Here is an 18,829-nt window from a genome sequence, read left to right on the forward strand (position 1 = left end):
ACAATGGTCATTTTTTGTGTCGTAGATGTAGAATCACCTTACAATGCTATCATCGGGATACCCTGGATTCATGGGGTTATGGGAATCGCTCGACCTTTCACATATGAATTTGATTCCCCATTCCTACAGGAATTTGAGAAATCATGGGAGACAACACCAATGCGAAGAGGTATAATGAAGATGATGTTCGATATTCGAAGGAAAGGAGAAGTTAAAAGAGAAACAGAGGCAAAATGTGAGAGATGATAGGCGAGCAGAGAGGCTGATGATGAACATGATAAGGAAAAGAAAAGAGAACCAAACAACAAATAAGGAATATCGGAATGAAACCGTAAGACAAAAGGCGAGGGGTCAAATCCAATCAGGAACAACCAATGCGAATGCGAGCGTGCGAAGAGTAAAAGGGAAGTTGAGGCGCAGAAGGACAAAGATAGTCAGCGAAGACAACCAGTCGCAAAAGGTGATTCCCAAGAATATAAGAGAGTCTGATGACATAACTGAATACGCGTGCCAATAATAAATAGGCGACACATCAAAGGAGCTATTTATGAATGCTCATGCCCAATTAGGATTGCTCAAAATGGGAAAGAGGGCTCTATTTAATCTGAAGAGAGAAAAGGGGGAAAGCCTGAGGGATCTGGTATCACGATGGAGAATGCAATGCGATAAATGCATGAATCTCGCAGACAGCGAGCAGGGAGACATTGCTATCAAATCTAAGAATAGCGCCGAGCAGCTACAAGAAACTGAGAATAGGGCTGAGGAAAACAATTAAAGAAGAAGGCGATAAAAACAGGCCACAATCAAGAGGATCAACACACTATGATGGGATGATGTAAGAAAGAAATAAAGTTGTGTACCGAGTTAAGGATACACAAACATGAAGCATGTTCTTTTGACAAGAAAGCGAGCAAGCCAAAGGCGAAATCAAGCTACACAGCGAAAATGAAAAAATTTATCGTAAGACCTCAATAGGGGGTAACAAGATACTATTAAAAACTCTACCTAGGGAGGTTGGGACTACAGTTATGGCGTGTCAACTGATTTCGCACAAAACTGTGCGACCGGAGGACTGCACAATGTGTAAGACGCGACCCTTAAGCCCTAACGCGCGTCATAGCTGGTGATCCTGGGAAAGTTACTTATATTGGGGCGAAATGCCTATCCATTGGAGGCCACTGATAACGATTCACTCAGCGAATAAGTTCTCCGGTATGGGGTGTAAAAGCATGCTAGTGGAGATATAATATGGCCTGGAACTTGTGATACACCCGTTCCAAACAAACCCCAGCTAGGGTTTTATCTTGTGCCTAATAAGCCACATAGGCTAAAAGCATGAGGTTGCGACAACACTGGTCGTTGTATCACCGGATGGGTGGAGCCAAACCGAAATGGTTAGGGGTGTCCTCCTTGAAGGGGCGATTCAGTGGGAATATAAACGGACGACACCCTCCATTATGGAGATGATTGTGTCAAAGATGGCAATTTACTGGGGATTTCTACTCATGGAAGTACCTAGGCCTGGTACATTGTCTCAGAATAGCCTGAGGAGGTAAGAATACTAACACAGATAAGGCGAGAACGATGGCCAATGACTCGCAAGAGCACATGGAACTGAGATCTCATAGCCCAACAGGTGGAAGACCCTACCTAAGACGACCATAAGTCCTTTAAAGTTCTATGTGGGGAAGGCGGTAAGACCTTACCTAGGAGACGATTAATACCTATATAAATTTACGCAAAAACAAGCAATCCAAGGAGCACGAATTGACACTGAGGCACAAAAGCGATACACTGAAGCAGGAAGGAAACACACTCCTCTCGAGCTAAGTACTCCCGACTCTCAGATTTAAATATTCTTAGTAACTAAAGCATGATCATGACCATAGCACTGCATTCGTCATACACATTGATATTTGTTTCGCTTCATTTGATATAAACCATGAGAATCACCCCAGGAAACCTTCACATCAACATTTTAACCATATCCATAGACCTCTCATCGTAAAGATTACATAGCACTACGCCAAAAATTATAAACTTTGATTCGCACAAGTACCATTCATTTAGGAAGTCTAACGAGAAGGTGGGAAGCAGAGGCAAGTATGAGAGTGCTAAAACATCCATGCTCCCCACCTCCTCGGTCAAAATACTTAGAAGCATAATAAAGATAGATAAAGTTCAGATTACTTGTTTCAACTAACAACACAGGAACGCAAAGAAGCAGTCAAAGTCAAACTCCCCCCCCCCCTCCAAGCTTGGGAGCACCCAGAATCAAAAGAAAGTTTAGTACAACTAGAAAGATAAAAATCATGAAGAAACAACATCAGAAGAAACAATGGAAGGGTTCGCAACCTCCGACACAGGAGCACTCTGAACTGGGGAATCATCACCACCAGTAGCTTGCTGATTAAAAACAATATCACCATCTTGAGAAGGATCCCTCTTCTCCTCACCACCACCATCAGGATCATACATCGCACCAGGAACCTCTTTCTCAACCAGAACATCCTATTCTTCTTCGTCATCACTAACAGGAACCTGGGGATATACCTCGCGTGGAAGATTATGCTTCTCATAAACCCAACGACCGTGAGCTGAGATTCTTCGTTCACACGACGCTGAGATGACTTAGAATACTTCCTATCAGCCTATTCTGCAAAAGATTGATACTCCTGATCCAGAATCAGATAAGAATTCTCCAATTCTTCCTTGGTTTTCCTCAGCTCATCACGTTCCTGCGAAATATCATCCACCAGACGAGAAGATGCGGAGAACTGCTGAGATGCAGAATCTCGTTCCTTAAGAGCTTTAGTCAAATTCCCCCGGAGAGTCGCCATTTTTTTCTTCAGTGCGACCGCCTCCTATACGAGAAGGAAATGTTAAGACAAATGAAACCCAGATAAGACCGAGATAATAACCACAGTAGCCTTACCGACTACCTTCATTTTGCGAAAAAACTACACGAAGACCAGAGGAAATTATAGGGCAACGACTAGCATTTTGAAGCAATCAAAGATCTTCCAAAGCCTTATCTCGATTCCGACAAGCTTCATCTCTTTCATGCGATAGTTTCGCTAACTTGGATGCCAGATTATTTGACACGTCCTTCTGGGATTGAAGAGAACTTTCCAATAAATTACGATCTCTAGAAAGCCTATAATAAGCACCATCAAAAGAGAGCTACCGATTCTTCAAATTACGAACGTCCTCAGATAAGGTTCGATTAACATCAAGAAGGGCGCGATTTAACAGATTAGATACCTCTAAATCCCTAGAAAGCTGACCAGACAAAATGCAATTTTGGTCCGAACGAGCGCGCCAACCATAATTATCAATTTTAAGATCCACAACCTGACCACTTAGACCCCTATGATCACCCTCCAACCGAGTAATCTGAGCTTTAAGGGCATCGCACTCACTTCGAGCATCATTCGCAGCAAATTCAAAATCGTAGCGTTCGGATGTAGTTTCCGGTTTAAAGCTTAAGCGCGAAAGGCCTAAAATTAAAAGGGATGGTGCGAAAGCAAAACATGCAGAGAATAGCAGCATCATAAAAGGTCTCACCTTTAAGTTCTTCGTTCCTTCCACGAAGTTTGGTGACTTATTTCGCCTCGGAAGACAGCTCGGATAACTGTTTCTTTAGATTTGCAATAGCTTCCTCAGCCTTGGAAAGATTTTCAATCTCAACCAAACGACGACGAAATTCCTGCAAAGCGCCAAGAATCAGGATCAAAAGAAATAAAGAAAGGGACAAATGAATATGAAAGGAAACTAACCTCTGATGTAAGTGCAGTACGTTTATCGCGATCATGAAAGCATGGGAGATTCAGACCCGGTTTGTTTAGGAGACAGACCTAGTGCGAGGGAAATCAAATATGACCACTGCGAAACTTCTGTAGCGTCATTGACCGAGGAAGTATCAGCTCCAGCAGCATCAGTCACAGCAACCTGCTCCTCCTTAGCGACGGCAATGCTAGAAGTAGCATAAAGCATAGTAGACCCCCCCGAAGCATGCTCAGGAGAAAGTGAAGAGAGTGGTTGGGGAGAAAGACTAGTTAATATCTCACCCTTTGGCGGTGCGACAGGCATCAAAGTTAAAGGGATAACAACATGAACAAGAGCTTCACTGCGCGAACTTCCCTTCTTATACGATGGAAATTCCTTTCCTGGTGACAGTTTACGTTAAAAGGAACCCTTCTTCGTCACCTTTTTCCGATCCGCAGTAGGATTAGCTGGAGGCCTCGACAAAGTGGGTCAGAAATTACATAGAAAGTATGAGAGTGCTAAAAGAAAGATAAAATCAAAACAACAATAACAGAGATATGAAAAACCCAAGCAAAACACATAAATACCGAGGAGACAGTTCATTAGAAGAAGGAACGGAGGATTGACTTGACATGATAACAAATCTGTAAGATTTTCCAGAAAGAGCAGAAAAAAGAAAGAACAAATGAAGAAAACGGTAAAGGCAAATTCCTCTCTCTAAGAGTATTTATAAAGAAGGGAGAAACCGTCTATAACTGTAACCGGTCAGCTTAAAACCCAGATGTAAATCAAGAAAAAGAAGAGTCACTACACGTGGAAATAATCATACGGGAAAGCCGGAAGAATGTCGGATAAAAAAGAAACAAGGCTAACACGAGGAATCAATTAAAAAATTCTCACATTATTCCACTTGCAGAAGAATAATGCGAGAAGAGGCAAAATGCAGGGGCGAAATATCGCACAAAATTAACCCATAGCCTCGCCCCACTAAGACAATTACTAGCACAAACGAAGAGAGAAATTAGGCGAAGAAATACAACGCGACGAAAGGGAAAAACACGAAGAATGCCCATGCGATGAGCACGTCAAGAAGAATATGAAACAACAACGCGAGAGATAGCGATATATTACCCAAAGCCTGGTTAATAAGACAGAATGGGCATAGATCATCTAGCAGAGATTTGCATGTGAACTCGTTGTCTTCTACCATGACGATTGGCTATATAAGGATCCAAATAATGAAGAAAAAGGAAGGTTAAAAAAAGAGTTCAGTCAAGAACAAGAGTTGAAAACCACAACTAGAGAAGAAGAAACCACTAGAGTTAGTTTTGTTTATCATCCTTCTTATATGTATGAACCTTTGTGATATTAATAAGAACAACATATTCTCCATAAAAAGCTTGTGTAAAGATCGTATCTAGTGTCTATCGGCGTATAATATCATTAATGTTTGAGTTTATCTTCATGACTTAGACTTAGTGTTCTTATCACTTCATTGGGCGTAGTTGTGGGATTTTCCGCAACTACAGTGAAAACATGCAACAATTTGATGCCGTCGTGGGAGATGTGACTATTATTGCTAGTAGATCAAAATATGCGGAGTTTAGTCATCCATATTCAGATTCTGGAGTTCACATTGTAGGGGTAAAGTATCACACACCTTGTTACTAAGAGAAATATTCATTTCACCATCAAGCGAAGCCGAAGGCATAAAACATATCAAAGATGACGTCACAAAGTAACACTAAAAGTATGAAGAGTCGTGGGGTAATGAAGAGCACGTGCGAGAAACACCAATGTGAGGGTGCGACATTGACGCACGTCAGACCCGAAAATAGGGGCTTTATTAGTTGTCATCCACTATGTAAACACCTATATAAAGAGAAAGGCAGGAGAGAAAGGGGAACACATTTTTTAAACTAGAGGAGAGATGTATCATTATTCTCATCTTCTATTTCATCCTCCATCACCAAAACTAGATCTAGAGGTCTACCAAAAACCCATTAATGGAGATTCTAAATGTAATCACTAGTGAAAATTGAGGTTTTTATGACTCACATCCCCGACCCTCAATGGCGGTCAATTGACCGTGGACCGGTCAAGACGGTCCTAGATCTAATAAAAATGCAGAGAACAACTAGGAGCATCAATATCAGTCACTGTATAAGATTTTTTATTACTATTTTATTCCTCATTCTTTAACCCACATTGTGACTGAGAATCCGAGATTATTCTATAGTTTGAATTTTCTGGGCCCCACCCTTTTGGTGGTCACGATTAACCTAACCGAAGTGAACGGCTGGATTAAGCTAACCCTATTTCTTCTTTTTGACCACCTCCCCATATATCTTTCCATTTCTTATCTTCTCTTCCCTATCAAAAGCGAACGAAACTTATTTATCTTTCATCCTCTCACAGCCGCACCTCAAACACTTCTCTTATTCATTTCTCTTAGGGTTTGATAATCATGCATACTAGAATTTGGTTTTCTATTCAATTAGAAATCAAGAAGTAGAAGAATACATTGGGTTGAATCTGAAACAATCTGAGACCGGTGAATCTGAAAGTGTTATGGTTGATTAGAGATTCGCAGTATCTTGTTTTAAGGAATATGAAACATGGCAAGTTTTTTTATTTTGGTTTTTATTTTTCAATTTTTAGGGGTCAATTGTTTGGATGGGTGTGAATGTTCATGTTATTTTTTCATGATTGGAAATAGTGTGCTCTTGTTGAATCAGATTCGAAAAGATGTTTGTTGATTTTCAAAAATGGAGATGGAAGAATAGGTCCTGCTGCAGATGATGAAGGTTGATGACTTTGAATTCCATGATTAAAGATTAAAGATCTTACTTCTGGTTAATAATCTTCATTTCCTAATTAATTTTTATTTTGATTTTTTTTTAATTTTAGGGTTATTGGTTTTTGGTTCTAATCTGTTTCTGTCTGTGTTTTATGTGGTTGTAGATGAGGAAGAACTTTTCTCGCAGTGCAATCCTGGTGAGGATATTTCTTCTCCTACTCCTTCTATCTATATCTCTATTTACACCATTTTTGTTAACTTTCGGCTATTTTTTCATGTTTTTGGGTTTTTTCTTGATTTTTAGTTATCAATGTGATTAGTAGCTTAGGGTTAATGTGAGTGGTTTTTCTGGTCTGTTTATTTTTATTTTTATTTTTTGATTACTAATTTGACCGAATTAGAGAATTTGATTTGATTTTGATGAAGAATTGTTAGTGTTTATAGAGGATTTTAGTCTTGGGTTCCAAAATGAGTGACTTGTGTTGGCCTGTGATAATAGTTTTGATACTCAAGAATGATATATACATATGATTCTTACAGGTATTCTCAAATGGAGTTGTTGTTATATATTTTTATGAAGTTTTACACTTACATTCTGTATACTCTTTATTTGATGTAGATATTCGGGTTCGTAAATTCTATGAATGTTGAAGATGAGGAAGATGTCGTATCCAGGTAAAATATGTATTACTCTCTTTTCATTTGTTAATGTAGTTATCAATTAGAGTTCTGTAATGACGGTGTGCACTGTTTGGTCTGTGTTTTTTATTGAATTTCTAGTAAACATGTTTTTTTTTTATTGCAGAAGTATAACGACAATCCATACTTTACAAACCGAAGTCTCACAAAGAGAATCATATTCTGTAAATATGGAACTACCAATTTAAGTGTTGTTAAGATCGACTGGAAGGATGGCATGGTAAAGAAGATTTTATCTGTTGCTTCTAAAAATCTATCTAGATGTATGTATTAGCATTAACATAATTTTACTCATTATCTTTTGTCTTAACAGGCCATTATTACTGAATATTTACACGACACACCTGATTTTGATACAGGGCGAGAATTCTTATTTTTATGTTTACAATGTTTGATGCTAATTTGTTTGTCACATGTTTAGCTTCATTAAAAATTCTACTCCTTTGTTTACTTGCACTGATTAACGTATTTCTTTTTGTACATGGATTGATAGTCCAGTTTGTAGTTTCTGCAATTTGTTTTGCACATAAATGCATGTATTAATTCGTGCATGCTTTCTTCCAAATGTTAGGACTCGGAAAGGTTAACTTACTGATTCTGCTTGAACCTTCATTAAATGCATGATAGGCTCATTCACGCATATCGATTTTTTTTTTTTTATGAAATAAGCTTAATTCCTATGTAGTATGTACGCATAGTTTAAAACTCATGGATATATATGTTTTCTTCCCCACCCCTTGGTCCCTTGGATCATAAAGTTTAAGTACTGTATATTTATGGGTGTGGTTTCAATGGTCTAAAATCAACCATATGAATGATTAAGCATCATGATTACTAAAGTTGAGTTTGGTGCTTCTAGGTTGGTTAATTGAACTTGTTCTGCTATATGAGTACTCATGGGAACTTTGGATGCTAATTGGATGTTCTGATCTATTCATATTCTTCAGGTATTGAGATTGTGCATCAGTTCGCAGGGCCATGCGGGATGGTATTGTTGCTGTTAATACTGCAGCTGAATAAGCATTGACACTTGTTAGCCTGGAAAACTCCAAGAAACTCCTACTAAACTCCCCTCATAGTTTTCTAAATGTTCTCTTTTAATGTTTGTGATAATACCTTGTTTTTTTCAATTTTGGATTGTAATTTTTTCTGGTGAATACTGGTGAAATGGACTAATTTTTCCTGAAATCTGTGTAATTGCAGGTCGACGAACAACAATTGTTGCTCAATATTCCAACTAACTGAAGAAGGTTCCAGACCCACTATATCTACTTGATGCAGGTGCTTGCTTTTAAAGATGGAAGGCATTATAAAGTTAGGGTAAACACTATATCTACTGGTATGCCTATGTAAATTGTAATTTTTCATTTCTTTCATTGCATAATTCAATTTAATGGTGGCGTTGGTCTTGGTGACTGTTGCTGGTTCATGCCACCACATATTTGGTGGCATGAAGATTCACTTCCACCACCACCACCATTCGAGCTCACATTTTTGGTGGTTCGGTCATTTGTATAGTACCAATCTATGATATTCGTCGAGATTATATTCCACAAAAATATGAAATTTCATATTTTCAGTTCCCTGTTTAGTTTTTCTTTTTTACCTTTTTTATGTACGTGGAGATTCACAGGTTGCATTTTAGTGTCAAATGGATTCTATCCTATCTAAGCCTCAATTAGGGAGTCAATTACAAAAGTGGGTATTTGAACATTGATTCAACTCTTGATGTTGGAAGGAAACTACCTGAATGTGGATTGTGGCATTTATGCAATCATAATGTTTTCTCTAGGTATGTATCTTTATTAATCTTCTGACCTTGGTACATACATCCTTTATAAATCAGTAACTATAATTCGATATACATGAATAACTTGATTGCCTTCGTAAAATGATATATATCATTCAAACATGGTGTTTTAGATCCTGATATGGTTGGAAAGATTGTGCTTATGTTAGGCATATTATCTAGTAAAGCTAAGAGGTATTCTCAAGCAATTAGGTATTTGGAAATGGCTGTGAATCTATATCCTGAAACAAGAATTCCCATTGCTCTCCTTAAAATAAGATATCATCATAAAGTGCAAAAGCAAACTCATTGTCTCATTATCATGTACACAGTTATACCTAATGAGCTAGTATTTGTAAAAGTCAAAGAACCAATAACCTGATCTTATCCTTATATATGGTAATGAATGAAAACATGGGTTTACTGAGGGAAGCTCATAATCATGCTGAAAAGAGATGTTAGTTGTCTAAAGAGACCCCTAACCTTGCTATTAGTTCAGTATAAGGGACTTGCTATTATAATTTGTCCATCTCATTATATTGTTGCTGCCGCTTGCTTGTCTTCGTAAAACTAGATGAATATATTGGAAGATCTTACTTCCTGTTAAAGGGTTACAATGTTTAATATGGCACATGTTTGTTTTGCATTCTCTCATATATTAGTTTGTTCATCTGTCGTATTTATTTAGAAGATGAAACAAAACATGCTAACAATATATGCTTAACTGATCTATGAGGAATTTGTACTAATCTTCACAACTTTGCACTTTTTATCCTCCTTGAGTTTTTCTCTGATTGTTGCTTGTGTTTCTGATATCGGTTCTATAATGATTCAGTGGTTTCCATGGATGAATTTTTTTGTAGCTCATGATTTGTTTCCTCTTCTGGTTGGGATTGTAATAGGGTTTTTCCCATTTAAAGCCATTGACTCGACAAATAGGTTTCTTTGTTTCCTCATGCTTTTCTCAATCACTGCGCTAATAGAAACTGGTTTATCAGTTGGAAGAACAAAACTGTTGAGTTATTTTGGTTATTCATCTTGGGGCATCTCTGCAATCTTACCTGTAATACCTGTTATCGTTCTTACATTAGGATTCCATGTATAACCCATTTTGTATCTCGTGCTCGAGATATGTCAAGGCCGTGAATTAATGAACTAGTTACGTTTGTGTCGTTTTGTCAATGTTGGATAGAGGAAGGTAAAGAGATTGGCACCATATTGGTTAGGATGGTACCTTTATAGATCACTGTCCTCTCATGTGCATGGTTATTGTTTTTATAAGCATTTTCTTGAGTATTGTGACCTCCCCACATTAATCAGCTGATGGCTTTTGATGTGCAGGTACACCATTATGAAGTAGGAATAAGTTCTTCACCATCATCGGAGTTTATAATTTTGCTGTTTAATCAATAGTTTTTTAGTTCATCGTTTTGTAATCGAATCCTAGAACTACAGATTACACTGATCAGAACTACATATTTTAATCCTTTGTGTAATTTGAAACCAATGAATCAATGAATGTTAAATTGAATGATTATTTGTGTGCAAGTTTAATTTGATTCTCATTTTTATTTGATTTGAATTTGGTTTTCATTTGATTCTCATTTGAATTCTAATTTGAGTTTCATTTGATTCTCATTTGAATTTATTTTTCATTTTGATTCTCATTTGAGTTTCAGTTGTGTTTGATTTCAGAATTAGTCAGATTCTGTCAGGCCAGACAGCTGATAGGTGTCTAAAACACTTTGACATTTATCTATTGTTTATCCTTTCTTTTCTAAGTTTTCTTGTAAATTATGTATTTTGTGTTTGATTTTTAATTTTAGGTACTTTGGAGCAAAAAAAGAAGAAACGTCGCTTAAAAGGGGCTAAAGTGTCATTTCATGTGCAACTTCTATTGGAGGCAACTTATTTCTCATTATTTACTTCTTCTCTATCTGAAAGGCATGTTGGCTTTAGTGATTCAAGTTTTGTCTGAAAAGCATGGTAGCCTTAGTGATGTATAAAAATTGAAGAAAATAAGTGAATATGAGAGGTAAGATATAGATGCTCAAGAAACTACTAAAAGCACCCAGAAAAGTGTTAGAGGCATCCTCATAAATGTCCCGGAGGAGTTGATAAAGTCGCACCCAGGAGTTTTTCACTATATACAACCCAAAATTCATCTTCGTACCCCATAAATTGCTATTCCACCCCCAAGGAATTGCTAAACGTAGCCCAAATTGCTAAAGGGACACCGGTGTTGGATAAGGGGAAGGTCATCTTCTCCATTTGAATTTCGAATTTTGGCGGGAAAAGAGGACCAGAATTAGGGTTGAAGATTTAATGGTGTTCTACTGAGACTAAATTGCTGAGGTTGAATGGTTATCTTTCTTAAGACTAAACAGGACTAGTATGGTCGACCGATTGGATTGAAATTGGCTAGAATGTTCAGTTGAGTGAAACAGATTGAAAATAAAAAGGAGGGAAAAGTTCTCAGTTTACTCGCAAACTAGGGTTCGACTTTTGGGCGAGAGTTCACGAGATTCAATCACTGAATTTAGTTTTGTTGGGCCTGTTAAGGCAAAACAGGGAAGATATGGGTGATTTGTTCGACCCACTAGGGCTGGTGATAGACACATTTTTGTGTCTACTTTGTCCTCAATGTCTGTATTGTTGGAACTCTATTTTTGTACTAATATTGTGTTTTTATGTATTTTTAGGAAATAAACATTTTTGGAAAATTCGGTTCGAAAAGTTGATTTTGGCACCCAGAGGACAAGTGTTATTCGGACTCTCGCTTTTGGATAAGGGGTAACCTAATTACAAAGGGGCACCCCAGGTCACCCCCAAGGCATCTTCTATTTGCACCCCAGTTCAGGATAGGGGGCATATCATCTTCAACATTCAAATTCGTGTTTTGGCGGGAAAACCATTTTCACTCCTGACAGATTTTCAATCAGCAAAATGAAGGTGTTCTAGTGCGATTCAATCGTTGAAAATTGGTTAGAAGTTGTGATTTAACATGGAAAAGATGTTGTGAGTGTTCTCTTAGCTCAAATTTGGCTAGAATTAGCTATCCAATTCATGGGCTCAAAACAGGTAAAACACATGCAGAAGAGTTTCTCTACGACTTCTGAAAGATTTTGTGTGTGTTCTGCTCGTGTTTCATGCATCGAGCAACCTGTTGGAGCATGTGTAATCGAATTGGAGCGTATTGGACCAGAGAAAACGCGTGAAAAGCTAAAACAGGAAAGAAAATATCCGAAAATATTTTCTTTCACTGCCGAGGATTTGTGGAGTTATGAAGGAGATTCGATGCATGCTTCGGGTTTAAATAGAGTCCTTGGAGGTCAGAGAAAGGGTGTCGAGAGTTTTGGGATCTAGGGAGAGCTAGAGAAGACGAAATCAGAGTTTAACAAAACTCTGTTTCTGCTGCTGCATGAAGATGAACACGAAGAACAATAGACTGTAAGAGACTATCGTTCTTCAACAGTGACAACGACAAATCTTCGTGGGTCATAGGTGTGGGTCTTAGAACCACAGCGACAATATCACTTCACCTAATCGCTGCTTTTGCAGAGTTTTAAATTGTTTGAATGATTGTCTTAATTATTTGTTATTCAGTTTGATAGGTTATGCTTGGTTTAATCTCTTGATAATCTATGCTTAAGGTTTACAAATAATGTTTGAGAATCTGTATGATTGATAGTGAATTAAAGATAAAAGAGGACTTAAGAATTGAATAGAGTTTTGAAATATTTATCATTCAATTTTGCATAATAGTGGAATCTAGTGTCTTGGTTACCTCTCGCACCCATTGTAAATAATTTTGTATATAATTTTATTAAATCTTTAAATTTAATCTTCACAAGTCCGAGAGTTTGAACCCTCATTACTACAACCCACGAAAAATCAAAAATCATTTTGGCGCCGCCGAAGCGGACTTGTTTATAGATTTGTTTTTAGGTTTTTTTTTTTACTATTATTTGTTCCTTTTTACGTTTCTTTTTGTGTCTTTGATTTACAGGTTCGAAGTGGAATACTAAGGACTTGGGAACAAAAAGCTTAAAGCTAAAAGCTAAAAGCTAAAAGAGAAGAAAAAAGACATAATTTTTTTTAGGATTTAATTTTTTTTAGGATTTAATTTTTATTTGTATATAGCTTTTTTTTTTTAGAATTTGTAAATAGGCTTTATTTGTCATAATTTTTGTAATTTTTGGACTTTTTTTTTATTTGGACTTTATTCTGGACTTTGGACAATTTATTTTAATTTTAAACCCTACGGAAGGGTTATATAAAAAAAAAATTAAATATAAACTTTTTGCAGGGAAGGACGACGATTACAATATCGTCTCGGCCCCTCGGGTTCGTACATGACATAGGAGTCGTGGCCCGAGTCAACTTCAACGGTTCATCCCCCGTCTGGTACGGGAGGTAAGTCCATCGAAACACTCGCGAATCTCCTGTAAGCGAGTTACTGTATTCCTTAAGGTGATTCATTGATTGAGGACGAATTTGGACTGTTTTTAAATTCCTAGTAAAGGGCAAGGCCTGGCCAATACAAGATAAGGGTTCATATTTCATCATCGCTCCCTTCTTGCCCGCCTTAGGAAAACGAAACCTAACGCGAACCCAAGCTTAAAATTTGGAATAGAACGAGACCGATAGGGTAACGAGCTTAATAGGAAACTCGTTCGAAAAATATTGGTTGCTCTTTAAGCACACTCCAAAGTTCATGATGGTTTCTGTGAGTTGAATGCGTGACTGCGCCGCCTTCTAATGCGGTGAGGCCTTGGGTATCAAATCTCTACTAAGCTTCCATCGCCTCTATTCAACTTACTTTGACTCGGATTGATTCCAGAGGGGTTTGCTCAAATTGCAACGAATTCTCTTTCGAAAGATAGAAGCTGGTCTAGAAACAATCTAAGTGGAGCCATCATGCTTTTTGTTTGCTAGATTTTATAGGTTTGATTTGGTCGAGTCAGCCTTGTTTGTGATTGTGTAGAATTCCCTTGCAATTAAGAATGTCGAGCTGGTATGATAGAAGCCAATACAATGAATATAGACCTGAATTTGAATATGAACATCATCAGTTTTATTACCATGGTGGGAATAGTGGTTGGGAACGCCAAACTCTTCAAGGTTATGGTTCATACCATGGTGAGCCCAATCACTATCCTCACAACCATCAGTCATACGAGAAAAATTATGCTAATTCCTCTTTACTTGAGTCGACACGTAAGTTAGCTGAGACAACACGTAAGTTCGCTGAAATGAATAACTTAGTTATGGACGAAAGAACTACAATAATGAGTGAACCTTCTTTAGAAGACCACCTCAAGCGGATAGCTGAGACGAACGAAAGAATTTCTCGAGATTACTTGAATTTCCAATATAGTGTATCCAATAATACCCTTGATAATGAAGATGTTATTTACATAATCAAGATAACAAGGTTAGAATTGGTAACACTACTTGTTTTGATAAGGTTCGATCATTATCATGTTATTATAGTGATGATTATGATGAGGATAGTATTGATGAATAACATGAAATATGTAGGCATAGTGATCAGGAACTTGTTACTCCGATTGAGCTTTATAATGATAGTGTTGTTTCTAATACAAATCCAAATAATTTTAATAATTATTCACCTATTCAAAAAGATGTGGATTTGACTAGAGATACCACCGTATTAGACGGTGTAGTTCATGATCCTTTAGCCTGCAGTATGTTGGATAATCCATTATTTGATGTGCCTATCAGTGAATCGGAGGAGGTAACTATGATTAAAACCTTAGTTGATGAGCCTTTATATGAAACTTTCTCTGATAATCCTTTATATGATTGTGATGATGGTTTAGAGGAAAGAGTTTACCTGAGAATACTGTTTTAGAATCTAGCGATTTAGAAACACTAGTCTTAGAAGATGATAAACTCGTAGAAATGAGTGAGGATCAACCCAACTTAGAAGAATCTATTGACCATTTCCAGGAATCTGATGATATAGAAATTAGGGAATTTGTGACTAGTCTTTCTAGAAGCACAGAAAACTCTAAGTTTGGGGGTGATTATCATTCTCCGTGTGCTTTAACTCTTAGAAAGTACCCTCCTGTAGGACTTGACATTTGTGCCTCAACCATCTTACAAGATTATCTTCATACATGTTTTCCCGAACCTAATGATGTCCATAGAGAAGCTCAGTTGTTAGAAACCCATCCTCTGGTTGATGTGGTTAACCCAGGCTATGATACCAAGATTGACTTTGTTTTCCCACCAAAAACTTTTCAACCAATTGTGGGAACTTTTGATTTTAAGATATGTCGGTTATTAAGTTTTGAGACTAAACCTAATCACTTTAGGATATTAGGGTCGACACATTTTCTTAAGGAAGACCACCTTTTTCATTGTGGCCAGCTGTGTGAGTCAAATCTGATTGACTTAGAGGATCCCCAGTTATTCAGGTTGTTGTTATGTGCTTCTAAGTTCTTAGTTGAGTTTTTCCAGACTCTAATACCTGAACCGGATCTTAGCTTTGAGGAAATACAACCGATGAAAACCTTTTATTTAGACCCTTTTATAGAGCCTGAACCTGAACCACAATTAGATGTAGTTGTCTTAAGCAAGGGTATGTTCGGTATCTTCTTGGTCTGTTGCAGTTTCCTCTTCTTGTGGGTAACACTTTTTGATCCAGATGACCCACAGTTATTCCGGCTACTACTATATGATTCTACGTGGTGACTAATCCTTGCTTAGTCTGGCTGAAGACTTTAAACTTAGCACTTATTGGGAGGTAACCCAATATTCTTGCGACACGGTAATATCCTTCCTTATCTCTTTTGCTTCAAGTGGTAACAGTTTCTCCTTGTTCATGCTTTTAATTTTATCTTTAGAACATTGAGGACAATGTTATATTTAAGTTTGGGGGTATGGGAGAAACAATTTAGTCGCATTTTTGAAACTTCTAGCGTCACATAGTACCCGGTTAGCTAAGTTTACATACTGTTTCTCACCGAAAAGATAGAAATTGGAATGCTAGAGATAACAACCTATTAAGACATTAGAGAAAAAGACATTGAGATCCTTGAAATTCAGGAGAGAACTTGTTCCTTTTAGAGGGTAACCGTGATGGACCTAACCATACATGATGGAAAGGCAAGTAGGTCAGGAAATGCCAGAAAGACAAAGAAACCTCACAATGTAGTCTTAGTTACTGGATTGCGACTCTCTCTCAGTAGAAACTTATCATCATCAACAAGCGGAGCGACATCAAAATCTATGAAGAAAGTTGAAGACGTTTTAGGTTTAGAAGCAACAATAGAAGAGAATAATTCAAAAATCAAAGTTGAAGTTATAAGAGCAAATGATATAAGTTGTTAGAATCCATGATACCAAGACATCACAAGTTGCGAAGATCCAAGTTTTGAAAGTCCTTTTCTCATGGCCATGTAAATTTTTGTCTTGTAATTTTTTGTTTTCAAAAAAAAAATAAAAAAATAAAAAAAATGAAACATCATTACGTTCTTTTTGGCCATAGGGAAGAAAAAATTTATAAGTCAAGCAAGAAATCGAAGAGAAGAGTTAATTGTCAAGGTTCTATGAGGTTCGAGAGTTTATCATCAACAGTTGAAGACCGAAGAAGGCGTTGTTTATACTGAGCATTGTGAGAGAGTCGAAGAAATATGCATTTTGGTTGCTTTGTTAGTCTGCTTTCAATCTGGCACAAGATCTTTCTAGCACTAGTTTAACTCATCACACGTAATTAGTCCAGCTATATAGCAGATGTCCCTCTCATTTTTATCTCTCTCCTAATCTTATCCATCTGTAAAGCAGCGGAGGCATCTTACAATGTTTATCTAGCTGTGTAGCGGATATCTCTTTATCTAGCAGTCGTGTGGATGTGTCTCCCCTTTTGTTCAGTTAGCTTTAGAGCTGACACCTTTAATTTCTCTAGCATTCTAGTTACTTGGAGATAGGTTGAGAATATGTATGTCCTCATAGATCTTTGGATACTTGTGACCAATTAGGAGTAAACGTTTTGTGGGTACACCTCTGGTAAACCCTCCGGAGACAACACTCCGCCACTAGGGCCACCTAGTGGTTTAACGGCTTGCTGCACGTGCTAAGTGTAGTAATTTTATTTTTTAGATTAGATTTGCTCGAGGACTAGCAAATAATAGGTTTGGGGGTATTTGATAGACACATTTTTGTGTCTACTTTGTCCTCAATGTCTGTATTGTTGGAACTCAATTTTTGTACTACTATTGTGTTTTTATGTATTTTTAGGAAATAAACATTTTTGGAAAATTCGGCTCGAAAAGTTGATTTTGGCACCCGGAGGACAAGTGTTATTCGGACTCTCGCTTTTGGATAAGGGGTAACCTAATTACTAAGGGGCACCCCAGGTCACCCCTAAGGAATATTCTATTCGCACCCCAGTTCAGGATAGGGGGCATATCATCTTCAACATTCAAATTCGTGTTTTGGCGGGAAAACCATTTTCACTCCTGACAGATTTTCAATCAGCAAAATGAAGGTGTTCTAGTGCGATTCAATCGCTGAAAATTGGTGAGAAGTTGTGATTTAACATGGAAAAGCTTTTGTGAGTGTTCTCTTAGCTCAAATTTGGATAGAATTGGCTATCCAATTCACGGGCTCAAAACAGGTAAAACACATGCAGAAGAGTTTCTCTACGACTTCTGGAAGATTTTGTGTGTGTTCTGCTCGTGTTTCATGCATCGAGCAACCTGTTGGAGCATGTGTAATCGAATTGGAGCGTGCTGGACCAGAGAAAACGCGTGAAAAGCTAAAACAGGAAAGAAAATATCCGAAAATATTTTCTTTCACTGCCGAGGATTTGTGGAGTTATGAAGGAGATTCGATGCATACTTCGGGTTTAAATAGAGTCCTTGGAGGTCAGAGAAAAGGTGTCGAGAGTTTTGGGAGCTAGGGAGAGCTAGAGAAGACGAAATCAGAGTTTAACAAAACTCTGTTTCTGCTGCTGCATGAAGATGAACACGAAGAACAATAGACTGTAAGAGACTGTCGTTCTTCAACAGTGACAACGACAAATCTTCGTTGGTCATAGGTGTGGGTCTTAGAACCACAGCGACAATAGCACTTCTCTTTTATCGTTCTTGTGTGACGCTTCCTGTGGGTCGCACATTAGCTGTTTACACCATTTTCTCTTCTTCTCATCATTTGTAAACCATTTTTGAGCCATAATAAATTATTTTGAGAGCATTTATACTATGATGAGCTGATTCCCTCGTAACCAAGGAAATGGAGGAATCTATTCACGCAACATAAATGGGTAACTATTTCATTTAATTATATAATTCACCTAATCGCTGCTTTTGCAGAGTTTTAAATTGTTTGAATGATTGTCTTAATTATTTGTTATTCAGTTTGATAGGTTATGCTTGGTTTAATCTCTTGATATTCTATGCTTAAGCTTTACAAATGATGTTTGAGAATCTGTATGATTGATAGTGAATCAAAGATAAAAGAGGACTTAAGAATTGAATAGAGTTTTGAAATATTTATCATTCAATTTTGCATAATAGTGGAATCTAGAGTCTTGGTTACCTCTCGCACCCATTGTCAATAATTTTGTACATACTTTTATTAAATCTTTAAATTTAATCTTCACAAGTCCGAGAGTTTGAACCTCATTACTACAACCCACGAAAATTCAAAAATCAGCTGGATAAGCACCGGTGATGAAAACAGAGTTAGAAAGACACTCGGGGTTCTGTTGAGAAGAATTGGACCTTTACACTGAGATTATA

The 18,829-nt window shown here is 37.4% G+C and overlaps 1 long non-coding RNA gene across 1 annotated transcript; it reads left to right on the top strand.

Annotated features, from left to right (window-relative positions):
* The first annotated feature begins 7,402 nt into the window (after positions 1–7,402).
* Positions 7,403–10,593, top strand: LOC113325895. The gene is made up of 3 exons (XR_003348156.1): positions 7,403–7,487; positions 8,215–9,059; positions 10,398–10,593. It is a non-coding gene; the product is annotated as an uncharacterized LOC113325895 (long non-coding RNA).
* Positions 10,594–18,829: the final 8,236 nt, after the last annotated feature.

This window comes from Papaver somniferum, chromosome 1 (genome assembly GCF_003573695.1).
Source record: "Papaver somniferum cultivar HN1 chromosome 1, ASM357369v1, whole genome shotgun sequence".
NCBI classification, from domain to species: Eukaryota; Viridiplantae; Streptophyta; class Magnoliopsida; order Ranunculales; family Papaveraceae; genus Papaver; species Papaver somniferum.